The sequence below is a fragment of the Oncorhynchus mykiss genome, chromosome 10 (assembly GCF_013265735.2).
Source record: "Oncorhynchus mykiss isolate Arlee chromosome 10, USDA_OmykA_1.1, whole genome shotgun sequence".
Lineage (NCBI taxonomy): Eukaryota > Metazoa > Chordata > Actinopteri > Salmoniformes > Salmonidae > Oncorhynchus > Oncorhynchus mykiss.
In genome coordinates, this window is record NC_048574.1 from 36593315 (window position 1) to 36604744 (window position 11430).

The following is an 11430-nucleotide window of genomic DNA, read 5'->3' on the forward strand; positions in this document are numbered from 1 at the left end:
CAATATTACTTGTGTGTTTATTTGTGGATTCACTCAGTCGCTGAGGGATTGCTGGATATATTGCAGGATATATGACTAATGAGTCGCATTAGTGACTTAAATTGGAAGCACATCTATCTTCTCTTTCCTCTCCCTGACCACGGAGTACGCGCACAATGCATGCATGTATGTGTAAGGCTCTTTCTCCAGCGCGCTCACACACACACACACACACACACACACACACACACACACACACACACACACACACACACACACACATAAACAGAGAGAGAGAGAGCAAGAGAGAGATGGAGAGACTTGAAAGAACCCTTTTGAGATCAGGATTTGCTGTCCTCTGTTTGGGTGAGCCAACGGAACGATTACACACAGACCAATAGCCTACATTTTTTATTATTTTGTTTTTTACCATATCACCCCAACCCCATATATGGACTTGCTGGCTCCCGAGTGGCACCAGTCTAAGCCACTGCATCTCAATGCTAGAGGTGTCACTACAGACACTCTGGTTAGATTCCAGGCTGTATCACAACCAGCTGTGATTGGGAGCCCCATAGGGTGGCACACAATTGGCCCAGCATCGTCTGTGTTAGACAGTTCTTAACTAACTTGCCTAGTTAAATAAAGGTAAAACATGTTTTATCCAAATGATTGATTACACTGAACTCTTGCCATTGTGGGACCAATATGCTAATAATGACAGATGACCAATGAAGGACACTCCAGTCTAAGTAGGCTCAGTGGCCAATGACCCCCACTCAGGGTTGGACTGGAAACCTCATGTTATGTTCTCTGTTGAAAAGAATACAGGTGCAGAGGAGGTGCAGTAGAGTTTTCAGTAAGGTGCATGCCTACAACTGGAGCTGTGTCTGTGTGTGTGCGTGCGCATGTGTGAAAATGAGAGTGTGTGTGTGTGTGATCTGACATGGAATAAAAGTGTTACAAAATGTGTGTGTGTGTGACTGACTGTGCCTCACAGAGTATATTTCTCACAGAGGGAGAGAGAGAGAGTGTGTGTTTTATCAGCTCCATGATGACTTATTTACTCAAGAATAATTAGCCGAGCACAGAGCAGTCTCACTGATGAACATGCTTTGTCAGCCTGTCCCATAAGCCTGTCTGCACTGGGTGTCACGCCCTGGCCTTAGTTATCTTAGTTTTCTTTATTATTTTGGTTAGGTCAGGGTGTGACATGGGGGATTTATGTGTTTTGTCTGGTCTAGGGGTTTTGTATGTTTATGGTGCTGTTTCCTTTCTAGGTAGTTTTGTATGTCTATGGTTGCCTAGATTGGTTCTCAATTAGAGGCAGCTGTCTGTCGTTGTCTCTGATTGGGAACGATATTTAGGCAGCCATGTTCTGTGGGTATATTTTGTGGGTGATTGTCTTCTGTCTTTGTGTCATTGCACCAGATAGGACTGGTTCGGTTTTCACTTTTGTTGTTTTGTATTTTGTAGTGTTCTCATTTATCGTCGTTATTAAAGATGTTGACCACTAACCACGCTGCATTTTGGTCCTCCTCTCCTTCCCAGGAAAAAAACTGTTACACTGGGAGCGGCCATCGTTGCTGTGGCCTGCTTTTTCCACACCTACAGTTGAAGTCGGAAGTTTACATACACTTAGGTTGGAGTCATTTAAACTTGTTTTTCAACCACTCCACAAATTTGTTAACAAATAATAGTTTTGGCAAGTCGGTTAGGACATCTACTTTGTGCATGACACAAGTAGTTTTTCCAACAATGTTTTCAGACAGATTATTTCACTTATAATTCACTGTATCACAATTCCAGTTGGTCAGAAGTTGACTGTGCCTTTAAACAGCTTGGAAAACTCCAGAAAATTATGTAATAGCTTTATTATGTAATAGAATCTTCTGATAGCCTAATTGACATAATTTGAGTCAATTGGAGGTGTACCTGTGGATGTATTTCAAGGCCTACCTTCAAGCTCAGTGCCTCTTTGCTTGACATCATGGGAAAATCAAAATAAATCAGCCAAGACCTCCAAAAAAAGATTGTAGACCTCCACAATTCTGGTTCATCCTTGGGAGCAATTTCCAAACACCTGAAGGTATCACGTTCATCTGTACAAGCAATATTACGCAAGTATAAACACCATGGGACCACGCAGCTGTCATACCACTCAGGAAGGAGACGTGTTCTGTCTCCTAGAGATGAACATACTTTGGTGCGAAAAGTGAAAATCAATCACAGAACAACAGCAAAGGACCTTGTGAAGATGCTGGAGGAAACGGGTACAAAGGTATCTATATCCACAGTAAAACGAGTCCTATATCGACATAACCTGAAGGGCTGCTCAGCAAGGAACAAGCCACTGCTCCAAAACCGGCATAAAGTCCTACTACGGTTTGTAACTGCACATGCGGACAAAGATCATACTTTTTGGAGAAATGTCCCCTGGTCTGATGAAACAAAAATAGAACTGTTTGGCCATGATGACCATCGTTATGTTTGGAGGAAAACCGGGGAGGCTTGCAAGCCGAAGAATACCATCCCAACTGTGAAGCACGGGGGTGGCAGCATCATGTTGTGGGGGTGCTTTGCTGCAGGAGGGACTGCTGCACTTATAAAAATAGATGTCATCATGAGGGAGGAAAATTATGTGGATATATTGAAGCAACATCTCAAGACATCAGTCAGGAAGTTAAAGCTTGGTAGCAAATGGGTCTTCCAAATGGACAATGACCCCAAGCACACTCCAAACTTGTGGCAAAATGGTTTAAGGACAACAAAGTCAGGGTATTGGAGCGGCCATCACAAAGCCCTGACCTCAATCCTATAGAACATTTGTGGGCAGACCTGAAAAAGCGTGTGCGAGCAAGGGCCTACAAACCTGACTCAGTTACACCAGCTCTGTCAGGAGGAATGAGACAAAATTCACCCAATTTATTGTGGGAAGCTTGTGGAAGGCTACTTGAAACGTTTGACCCAAGTTAAACAATTTAAAGGCAATTCTACCAAATACTAATTGAGTGTATGTAAACTTCTGACCCACCGGGAATGTGATGAAAGAAATAAAAGCTGAAATAAATCATTCTCTCTACTATTATTCTGTCATTTCACATTCTTAAAATGAAGTGGTGATCCTAACTGACCTAAGACATGGAATTCTTACTGGGATTAAATGTCAGGAATTGTGAAAAACTGAGTTTAAATATTTGGCTAAGGTGTATGTAAACTTCCGACTTCAACTGTCTCTATATGATCTTCACCTCATCCTATACCTGACAATAACAACAGACTCGAAGCTACACTCTACTAACATCTGGCAGGGAGATTAATCATTCAACTTTATCCCACCTCATCAAACCAGCTTCTCCTATCTATGTCTAGTGTCCTCTACCTCTGCTCCACAAACTGCCACACCCTCACATACAGTAGGCCTAATCTCGTGTGGGCAGAAGTGTCTGGTGAACAAGGTTTAGCAAGGCCTACACTATACAGCAACATCATCAATGAATCAGTATGGGCATAGCCTCTGCCGAGTTCCCAACAACAGGGTATTCCGGTTTTCAGGTGAAATGGGAAGAGAGCCTGTGACAGGTATTCTGATTTTGGATGTTAACGTATACCTCCGTGTTAACAAGGCGACATCTTAACTCCTCTTCCACATTTACTGGATTGGTTGAACAGTGCAGAAGAGAATCTCCCCGATAGTTTTTTTTCTGTTCTCCTCATGACCAGCATGTAAGGTATCTAATTTCAGGCTTTTCTTTTATGTCTGCTACTTCAGGTTAGTATGGATATAATACATTCTGTAGGCCTAAAGTTAAAACTAAACAGCTATTTTTCCCAATAACTCACTTAACCAGACTTCAGTTACATTTTTTCCTAAACAAAATCTGCTATATGGTTAAGGTTTGCAAATTTGCTTTGAATGAAATGGTGACCTTATTTATAAATCCCTGTAGATTTAACCTGAAATTAGACAAGCTGTTACTAGGCCAAATGTTGCTTAACAGAATAGCTGTTACTAGGCCAAATGTTGCTTAACAGTATAGCTGTTACTAGGCCAAATGCTGCTTAACAGAATAGCTGTTACTAGGCCAAATGTTGCTTAACAGTATAGCTGTTACTAGGCCAAATGTTGCTTAACAGAATAGCTGTTACTAGGCCAAATGTTGCTTAACAGAATAGCTGTTACTAGGCCAAATGTTGCTTAACAGTATAGCTGTTACTAGGCCAAATGTTGCTTAGCCTGTTTACCTGCTTACCAGAATAGCTGTTAGTTACTAGGGCAAATGTTGCTTAACAGAATAGCTGTTACTAGGCCAAATGTTGCTTAACCTGTCTACCTGCTTAACAGAATAGCTGTTAGTTACTAGGCCAAATGTTGCTTAACAGTATAGCTGTTACTGGGCCAAATGTTGCTTAACAGAATAGGCGAATAGTCTTCTTTCCAATGCAATTCAAATGGAACCCCTTAGGGGTTGAAGTGGGATAGCCAATATCAATGCGCCTAGGCTAGTCAGTGGTTGAGATGTCGCCAAAATTGGTTTCTTTTTAAAGAAAATGTCAAAATGATTTAAATGCCACTGTGTCTACCTGTCTCAGGTCGAGTCTCTAGCCTTCTTGTGAAGGAGGGGAGAGTTATTTGAATGTTTTCAATTCAGGTTTGTTCGTTGTGATTTGCAATTTTACCATTGCAACAGATCCTGACACAGACCATCCGTGTGACTACTTTAACTTTAGAATGTTTTATAACAATTTGGAATATGCATAACTTGCTTCTTGGGACTGGCATCGACCAGCTTGGAGTTTCTATTTGGCATCTGTGCCTAGCCTTGGTATCTGAGAGACCGTTTGAATTAATGCGTTATTGCTGCCACCCTGTGTTTAAAATCTCTATTGCACCTGGACCATAATTGTTGTTTGTCCACCAATATGCATTGCTCTGGTTCAAATGTATAAATAAGCCATATGCTGAATGGAGGACCAGTATTATGTGTCCAGAGGGCTAAATACCATTCTGGAGTAGGCCTAGATCACTTGGATTGACCTTGCCTCAATCCTCAACGTCACCAAAGAAACAAACAATGGAAAAAAAAGGTTTTATTAATGCTAATTTTATATTATTGTAATGTGACAGTCACCACCCATCACTCTTCATATTGTTCCTCCATTAGTAAAATACAAATGTATAGTGATCCCTCATCTTGCCAAGGTTTTGATGTCATAGGGATGTCCCTGGGTCCAATCATGGCTGTCTCTGGTCAATGTCTGGAACAAAAAAATATAAGAACACATGTAGATATTGATAATAGCTCACATGACCAGTCAGGGTATAATGTGTCTGAACTTTAAAGCCTATTATATAGGCTATGTTGGTCTGATTGTCTCAGTCAATACACCATTACATTACCTTGTTTCAAGGTTCAGCGGGGTTCACAGGCCTGTAGACAAGACAAAAACAAGACAAACCATCGAACCATGGACCGAGTGTAGTAAGACAATGTGTGTATGTTTATACTGTATGTGTGAAACACTTGTACGGGAGGTGTTTTCATGTTCAACGTTTGATTGATTTCCTGTTTTAGCACTGATGAGTTCAACGATTGTGTATTTTCTTACTTTGCATGACCCTTCCAACAGCTGAGCTTTTTACCTGTGTCAACACAGAGGAACACAGTCAGACACTCACAGTGAAAACAGACAAAGCTTACACATCATAACCGGCCCACTGAACAGCTTTAGTATTTCTCCATCTCCCCTTCAGAAATGTCATTTTAAATGCAGAACGACAGCACTTTTCACTTAGATTGTTCACTAAACCAACAAATGCTTGTCCCTTAATACATAATTCAACAGCTACTTCACAAAGGCTTCTTTACAGTACCATTGTATCCTTATTCGAGGAAATGACACATTTGAACATTTTCCTTACAAGCTAATTCATGTTAGGCATGTATCTGAGGCAGAATGGGTACCCATTGGGTATAGGCATGTTCTAGGCTTGTTCCTGACATTTCTTTGGCCTGGAGGACACTACTCACTGAAGATGATAGCAATGCCCAGGCAGAAGAACACAGCAGCAAAGATGAGCCCTCCTCTTCTAAGTAAGGGATAGTCTGAGAGGAAATCAGACACAAATAACTCACAGTGGTGAAATGGAAGAGGAAAGACTACGTAACTATTGTGACCTCGAAGAAAATGAGAACGAAACTCATTTTATCCTCTATTGCCCTTTCTATCACGATTTACACTTGCTCTGATTCCAGAAAGCATACCCGATATACCCTGGCATTATGTGGCTGAGTGATGAGGAGAAAATGAAATGTTTTTTTTTTGGTTCATTGTGTATTTCCGTTTGTGTAATATTTAGATAAAGCCTGGAATAAAAGAAAAAGGGCTACCTATAATTAAATTGCACAAATATTTAGCTGCTATGTGGTAAATGGTTTGTGTGTACAGTTGAAGTCGGAAGTTTACATACACCTTAGCCAAATAAATGTAAACTTTTCACAATTCCTGACATTTAATCCTAGTAAAAATTTCCTGTTTAGGTCAGTTAGGATCACCACTTTTTTTTAAAGAATGTGAAATGTCAGAATAATAGTAGAGGGAATGATGTATTTCAGCTTTTATTTCATTCCCAGTGGGTCAGAAGTTTACATACACTCAATTAGTATTTGGTAGAATTGCCTTTAAATTGTTTAACTTGGGCCAAACGTTGCGGTAGCCTTCCACAAGCTTCCACAATAAGTTGGGTGAATTTTGGCCCATTCCTCCTGACAGAGCTGGTGTAACTGAGTCAGGTTTGTAGGCCTCCTTGCTCGCACACGCTTTTTCAGGTCTGCCCACAAATGTTCTATAGGATTGAGGTCAGGGCTTTGTGATGGCCGCTCCAATACCTTGACTTTGTTGTCCTTAAGCCATTTTGCCACAAGTTTGGAAGTGTGCTTGAGGTCATTGTTCATTTGGAAAACCCATTTGCAACCAAGCTTTAACTTCCTGACTGATGTCTTGAGATGTTGCTTCAATACAGTGGGGCAAAAAAGTATTTAGTCAGCCACCAATTGTGCAAGTTCTCCCACTTAAAAAGATGAGAGAGGCCTGTAATTTTCATCATATGACAGACAAAATTTTCATCAACTATGACAGACAAAATGAGAAAAAATCCAGAAAATCACATTGTAGGATTTTTTTGTTTTTTTATTTAATTTTACCCCCTTTTTCTCCCCAATTTCATAGTATCCAATTGTGTAGTAGCTACTATCTTGTCTCATCGCTACAACTCCCATACGGGCTCGGGAGAGACGAAGGTTGAAAGTCATGCGTCCTCCAATACACAAGCCGCTGCTTCTTTAACACAGCGCACATCCAACCCGGAAGCCAGCCGCACCAATGCGCCGGAGGAAACACCGTGCACCTGGCCACCTTGGCTAGCGTACACTGCGCCCAGCCCGCCACAGGAGTCGCTGGTGCGCGATGAGACAAGGACACCCCTACCGACCAAGCCCTCCCTAACCCGGGCGACGCTAGGCCAATTGTGCATCGCCCCACGGACCTCCCGGTCATGACAGAGCCTGGGCGCGAACCCAGGACTCTGATGGCACAGCTGGCGCTGCAGTACAGCACCCTTAACCACTGCGCCACCCGGGAGGCCCTCATTGTAGGATTTGTTATGAATTTATTTGCAAATGATGGTGGAAAATAAGTATTTTCGTCACCTACAAACAAGCAAGATTTCTGGCTCTCAAAGACCTCTTCTTTAAGAGGCTCCTCTGTACTCCACTCGTTACCTGTATTAATGGCACCTGTTTGAACTTGTTATCAGTATAAAAGACACCTGTCCACAACCTCAAACAGTCACACTCCAAACTCCACTATGGCCAAGACCAAAGAGCAGTCAAAGGACACCAGAAACAAAATTGTAGACCTGCACCAGGCTGGGAAGACTGAATCTGCAATAGGTAAGCAGCTTGGTTTGAAGAAATCAAATGTGGGAGCAATTATTAGGAAATGGAAGACATACAAGACCAGTGATAATCTCCCTCGATCTGGGGCTACACGCAAGATCTCACCCCGTGGGGTCAAAATGATCACAAGAACGGTGAGCAAAAATCCCAGAACCACACGGGGGGACCTAGTGAATGACCTGCAGAGAGCTGGGACCCAAGTAACAAAGCCTACCATCAGTAACACACTACGCCGCCAGGGACTCAAATCTTGCAGTGCCAGACGTGTCCCCCTGCTTAAGCCAGTACATGTCCAGGCCCGTCTGAAGTTTGCTAGAGAGCATTTGGAGGATCCAGAAGAAGATTGGGAGAATATCATATGGTCAGATGAAACCAAAATATAACTTTTTGGTAAAAACTCAACTCGTCGTGTTTGGAGGACAAAGAATGCTGATTTGCATCCAAAGAACACCATACCTACTGTGAAGCATGGGGGTGGAATCATCATGCTTTGGGGCTGTTTTTCTGCAAAGGGACCAGGACGACTGATCCGTGTAAAGGAAAGAATGAATGGGGCCATGTATCGTGAGATTTTGAGTGAAAACCTCCTTCCATCAGCAAGTGCATTGAAGATGAAACGTGGCTGGGTCTTTCAGCATGACAATGATCCCAAACACACCGCCCGGGCAACGAAGGAGTGGCTTCGTAAGAAGCATTTCAAGGTCCTGGAGTGGCCTAGCCAGTGTCCAGATCTCAACTCCATAGACAATCTTTGAAGGGAGTTGAAAGGCTGTGTTGCCCAGCAACAGCCCCAAAACATCACTGCTCTAGAGGAGATCTGCATGGAGGAATGGGCCAAAATACCAGCAACAGTGTGTGAAAACCTTGTGAAGACTTACAGAAAACGTTTGACCTCTGTCATTGCCAACAAAGGGTATATAACAAAGTAGTGAGATAAACTTTTGTTATTGACCAAATACTTATTTTCCACCATAATTTGCTAATAAATTCATTAAAAATCCTACAATGTGATTTTCTGGATTTTTTTTCTTCTCATATTGTCTGTCATAGTTGAAGTATACCTATGATGAAAATTATCATCTTTTTAAGTGGGAGAACTTGCACAATTGGTGGCCGACTAAATTATTTTTTGCCACACTGTCTATCCACATAATTTTCCTCCCTCATGATGCCATCAATTTTGTGAAGTGCACCAGTCCCTCTTGAAGCAAAGCACCCCCACAACATGATGCTGCCACCCCCGTGCTTCACGTTTGGGATGGTGTTCTTCGGCTTGCAAGCCTCCCCCTTTTTCCTCCAAACATAACGATGGTCATTGTGGCCAAACAGTCCTATTTTTGTTTCATCAGACCAGAGGACAAAAAGTACGATCTTTGCGGGAACTATTTAATGAAGCTGCCCGTTGTGAGGTGTCTGTTTCTCAAACTAGACACTGTAATGTACTTGTCCTCTTGCTCAGTTGTGCACCAGGGCCTCTCACTCCTCGTTCTATTCTGGTTAGAGACAGTTTGCGCCTTTCTGTGAAGGGAGTAATACACAGCGTTGTGCGAGATCTTCAGTTTCTTGGCAATTTCTCGCATGGAATAACCTTCATTTCTCAGAACAAGAATAGACCGACGAGTAGCAGAAGAAAGGATTTTGTTTCTGGCCATTTTGAGCCTGTAATCAAACCCACAAATGCTGATGCTCCAGATACTCAACTAGTCTAAAGGCCAGTTTTATTGCTTCTTTAATCAGAACACCAGTTTTCAGCTGTGCTAACATATTTGCAAAAGGGTTTTCTAATGATCAATTAGCCTTTTAAAATGATAAACATGGATTAGATAACACAACGTGCCATTGGAACACAGGAGTGATTGTTGCTGATAATGGGCCTCTGTACGCCTATGTAGATATTCCATTAAAAATCTGCCGTTTACAGCTACAATAGTCATTTATAACATTAACAATGTCTACACTCTATTTCTGATAAATGTTATGTTATTTTGATGGACACAAAAATTGCTTTTCTTTCAAGAACAAGGACACTTCTAAGTGACCCCAAACTTTTGAACGGTAGTATAGGTATATTCTTTTACTGCTCTAGGGATATAATTATTGTTTGGACGAACTTATTTACTACTATGTATAGATTTTTACCTTAACGTTTTTCACTCTTTATGCGACGCGCAATGCAGAGAACACCAGAAGAACATTCAATTAAAACAGTGAATTATTGTAATGTTTGTTCACGTGTCAATTAATCCCATAAGGGATGGGTTGCCAACTGCCGATTTGACATGAAAATACAATGTATTTCATTAATTCGTTCGTTCATTAGCACAAGATATTATTCAAGCTAACTTAATTTTCCACATGCACATTACTAACCAAACACATATTCCATCAAACACTCTACACTTACCATAGTTAAAGTCGTAGTCTGAGATGTCATGTGATGTTTCTGAGGGAAAGGCAGAAGGAAAGACCATCCATTAAAATGAATACTCGAAGAACATTTAAAAGAACAATGAGTATCAATTGTTGAATGACAGTTTCTGCAACTAAATGCAAAAATATCATAATGAAAAGGAAATCATAATGAATAAAAAATCAGACAATAAAATAGATATCCTTGATGTTCATTTAGTGTATAACAGGATCAATTGAAGTAATGATAGAAATGGAAGACAATGGATTCAGTCTTACCTCCACCCATAGTGTCTGTGTGTCAGGATCTTCAGTTGGACTGAGTTGAGACTCTACTGAGATAGGCAGTGTGAAGTAGAGCTATTACAACAGCAGCAAAAAAACATAGAATTTAATCTGTTCTCTCCCGTGCATTCATGGACACGCAGACACAGACACGCGTGCACAAACAAACATGAGCGCACACGCACGCATGCACACACAAACACACACACCAGACACATTAACAGGTCAACAGTGCATAGCCATATATTCAGAGTGATCTTCTGTCTTGTTATCTGACAAGGTCATCAACAATCATGTAAATAGAGTAAATAGATCATTGATAAACTCTCTGAAAGCCAATCCCAGATAGACAGAGACATCCAAGCTAGACTAAACACTAATACATGTCTACTGGGGCTGACTGTACTCTCTGAAAGCCAGTCCCAGATAGACAGAGACATCCAGGCTAGACTGAACACTAATACATGTCTACTGGGGCTGACTGTACTCTCTGAAAGCCAGTCCCAGATAGACAGAGACATCCAGGCTAGACTAAACACTAATACATGTCTACTGGGGCTGTCTGTACTCTCTGAAAGCCAGTCCCAGATAGACAGAGACATCCAGGCTAGACTAAACACTAATACATGTCTACTGGGGCTGACTGTACTCTCTGACCCACTTTATTCACTGTATTATTTTGAACAGTATCTCAGAAAGCATGCAGGTGTGGATCATGTGAAGTACAGTATTACCTAGCTCAGGGAGTGAGCTCTGGGTGAGTGAGTAGTTACATTTTAATCTGATGTGAGGTAGAGGT

At 41.5% G+C, this 11430-nt stretch overlaps 1 long non-coding RNA gene across 1 annotated transcript; it reads right to left on the minus strand.

Annotated features, from left to right (window-relative positions):
- Positions 1–5057: 5057 nt before the first annotated feature.
- Positions 5058–11188, minus strand: LOC118966763. Its single transcript, XR_005053646.1, has 5 exons — positions 10626–11188; positions 10342–10380; positions 5590–5623; positions 5381–5411; positions 5058–5238 (listed from the first exon to the last, which is right to left on the minus strand). It is a non-coding gene; the product is annotated as an uncharacterized LOC118966763 (long non-coding RNA).
- Between the last annotated feature and the right edge of the window lie 242 nt (positions 11189–11430).